We start from the raw sequence: 3711 nt of genomic DNA, 5'->3' as shown, positions 1-3711 counted from the left end.
AAAATTGTCTCGGTGTTAGAATCCACATCAGAATACAATAGCAATGCTGTTGTAGGACAGTTTTCACACTGGGTACCACTGGCACTGCCCCTTGAAAGTGTCTCTTAAGTGACATTGCTTTCCCTCATGTAATTTTATTAAAGAGAAACCTGAGAAATCATCGAATTCAACAGCATTTTGTAACCAGGTTGCTGAAGGCCCAGAACTGCAAGCTGATCAGTGTTCCCATGACAGGCTAAGGTCGGACCAGAAACCCAGACTCTCCTCCAGCTCCTCTGCAGCCCCACTGCTCCCTCCTGGCTCACAGAAATTCAACACTGCTCCCCTTTTGCCAAAACTGCAAACTGGAAAAGAGTCACCAGCATAAAATGTGTCTGAGCCCTACTAATGCAATGTTTTTTTACTGTTGGGGACTTTGGGGACTTCCATGTTCCTCAAAAATAAAATGTTTTCACGGGTAATAAATAATACCTTCAAATTTATATGTGATACTAAGGTTTCTTCCTGATTTTAAAAAAAATATGTATTTGAGATTGTTATTGTTTTTGATAGTCTTAGCAATATTTAGAGAAGGGTCAACTTATACTGGTAAATAGAAGGGGAAGAAATAACTAAGTGTTCAATAAAGAGTCACAGACGCAGATCCCCACAGAAACTGGTCAAGTAAATGATGACACTCACCAAGGGTGGTCTCAGGGACTGGTGGGGGCTGTGGCCAGTGGGAGCGTCCCTTCCCTTCTGGGGTGGACAGGGCCTCACACGTCCAGATAGTGGAGATGCGCGCAACTACAACCAAGTCCTCTGAACAATCAAATCCTCTATTTTTTCCAAGGGAGACCAAAAGTTCATATTATTACATGAATTCTCCCAAATATAAAATACTGCAGCCAACTCAAATCTTCGAAAATTGTGTGAACCAAACAAAACATGGCTGCTGGCTGAGTTCGGCCTGAGCCTCTCCACTTGCCTGGAGGCCCTTGTAGCCACTCTTCACTAGCTAGTCTAGTTTTCATCTTTTCCAAATAAATATTTTAAATTTGTTCTAAATTCCCAAATTCCATCTTTGTTTATGAACACTAATCTCCCAAATGAGACATCTGACTTTCATTACATGGAACCAAAAAATAAAATTTAACACAGAAAAACACATAAAAAGATCCTACAAAAACACAAAATACTATTTATCATTTCAATGTTGCGCTCCCAAGAACATACAAAAACAGAAAGAAAAGACAAATAGTTCCTCAGAGAGCCCATGACCTGAGGTCTTTAACCCAGGCACTTAGAGAAGCCTGCTGGGTGGGCTTGGCATGCCTTGAGGTGGGCAGGGAGTGGGTCTGTGAAGCTGAGATGGGACCAGCAGGTGCAAGCTCCCTCCTGGCTACTTCCAGAGAACAAAGGAAGAGAAGAAACCATCCATGAGAACCAGTGCCAGGCACTTTACCGTACGGCATTCATTCCATTCTCCCAACCATACCGCAGAATGGATGTTAAGCCTGCTTTATTGATGAGGACACCAAGTCTTGGAGAGGTTATTTAACTTGTTAAACATTACTCAGGTAGAGAAAGCCAGGATTAAATTCCACCAGTCTCTGGCTCTGAGGCTCTGAAGCCAGCATTCCTGTCATCTATCACAACTTTTCCTCTTTCTCCTGTCATCTGCTAGTTCCCAGGTACAAATGGGTGGCCAGGGAGATGAGAAGAAAAAGCTGGGTTGAGGAAGAATGAGGATGGTTTGATTCAAGTAGCACATTCACACTTGTGTCTCAGCAACCAGCTCTAAGGTAAACAGGGTAATGTTCCTAAGCATTCAAATTCTTTGGGGTCCTGCCCCTAAACACACACAGACACATACACGCACACACACACATGCGTGCACACATACGCAACACCCTGATTTAGATTTTGTTGTAAATATGACTTTCTCCACAAAAGAAATATTAATTCTAGGCTATAAAGCCTAGACACTTTAAATTGTTTTGAAAAGTAAATATTATAATATTTTGTTTTATAAAGAAAAAAATTATGTTCTTTGGGTCTCAAATTATTTTATTCCAGGAAATGTCTGAGTAATGATTGGATATTGGATAGATTTGTTGATGTTTGTCTTTTTAATGCACCATCTCGAAACCACTATTACGAGGGGAGCTCCCGGATCACTAACATATCAACAGGCTTCACTTCAAAGTCCATTTGCTGGTGACACAATTAGAATATTGTTTTCCGGTGAAAATTAATTGCACTGCTCAATGGTTTAGCAATTACAGAATATAAACTTCCAAGAGCTAGTTTACTTTACTAATACCAGTGAAAATCCAGCCACACTTTTCAGAGCTTTGCTCACCAAAGTCTGAATTCCAATTTCATACTCAATGACCTAAAAGAAACTGAAGAAAAGGAACCCCACGTGCTCTCTGTGTTGACCTTCACATGCAGACACGGCTCATCTATTTTACAGCACTGAAGATGCATGGATAATAGATAACGCAAAATAACCCAGGCTGTCTGCCACACGGACCCCAACTGCCCTCCCTCTGCAGTGGGTGACATGTCTTTCCTCCCAAAAAGTAATCATAAACAGTAAAAGCACTGGGAAGAAAAACATCTCAATTTTTTCTTAATACTTTTGCTACATGTCCAAAACATTTTAAATAAACCAGGAGACTGGAGACTCTCTCTACAAAACTGGAGGTATAACAGGGTCTGCTGGAAAACGCCTAGCCCCACAGCAAGAGGAAAGAGGAACATCTCCCAGGCATGCTCCAGGCTTCATGGCAGGTGCTTGGTATGTCTCCTTCCCCGTTTGCTAACATGTAAAACATAGGCCAGTTTTACAAGGAAATGTCTTAGGATAAAGTTAAATACTTTTCATTATATGTGTATCAAAAAGGACTTTAAAGTCAGTTTTTGTAGAAATATACTATTTAATTGTAAAACAACACTCAGCACTGGATCCTGGGTGAGATGTCTGTTCTAGATATTGACATCATCTGCCTCGCCCAGAAAAAATAATCACAAATTACATGGCTCTAAAGGAATATAATTTTGTCCACAAATTCTCATACATAACAGGATTATCATAGTAATAAATTTCACTCTGAAATATGCTAATCCAGATTCTACCTCTTAGCAACTGTGATGCCTGTGACTTACGATTTTTCTTCAGAAACAACTGAATAGTAAATTCTCATCTTTGCAAATACCACTAAGAATTTGGAACCATACACCAGCCCTCACACTAAATCCTACTACTTTTTCAAAAAACAATAAACAAAACTCAAGATGCTGATTTAATTCAGAGCATTTTTGAACTGGGAGCATTTGAAAGAAAATGGAAATCCTCTCTGGGGAATCTCACTTTTATCTCAGCCCTCAAAGAATGTCCCCACACAAAGCTATACAAAAGGAGTAGTTCACAGTCAAAAAATAAGGACACCTACAAGGAAATAAAGGACCAGGAGAGAAAAGCAGCTGAGATCACAGAAAGCAGACACAGGCTGCAAGAACGGGATTACAGACACAAACCGTGGGAGGGCAATAGTCTCATTAATTAAAGGCAAGCTTGAAAATGCACGCAGGCCCAGGTGATGAACACAGAGTTAGAGGGGCCACCCTGAGCGATTTCAAATGGGAACTGCCCAACCCGCCCCATTCCCAGGCCCTGCCCCCACGTCCCCAATGTCCCTCCCCCTGCCCTTACGCCCCTCTCCA

This window comes from Mandrillus leucophaeus, unplaced genomic scaffold (genome assembly GCF_000951045.1).
Source record: "Mandrillus leucophaeus isolate KB7577 unplaced genomic scaffold, Mleu.le_1.0 Scaffold416, whole genome shotgun sequence".
NCBI lineage: Eukaryota > Metazoa > Chordata > Mammalia > Primates > Cercopithecidae > Mandrillus > Mandrillus leucophaeus.
This window is presented reverse-complemented; position numbering follows the sequence as displayed.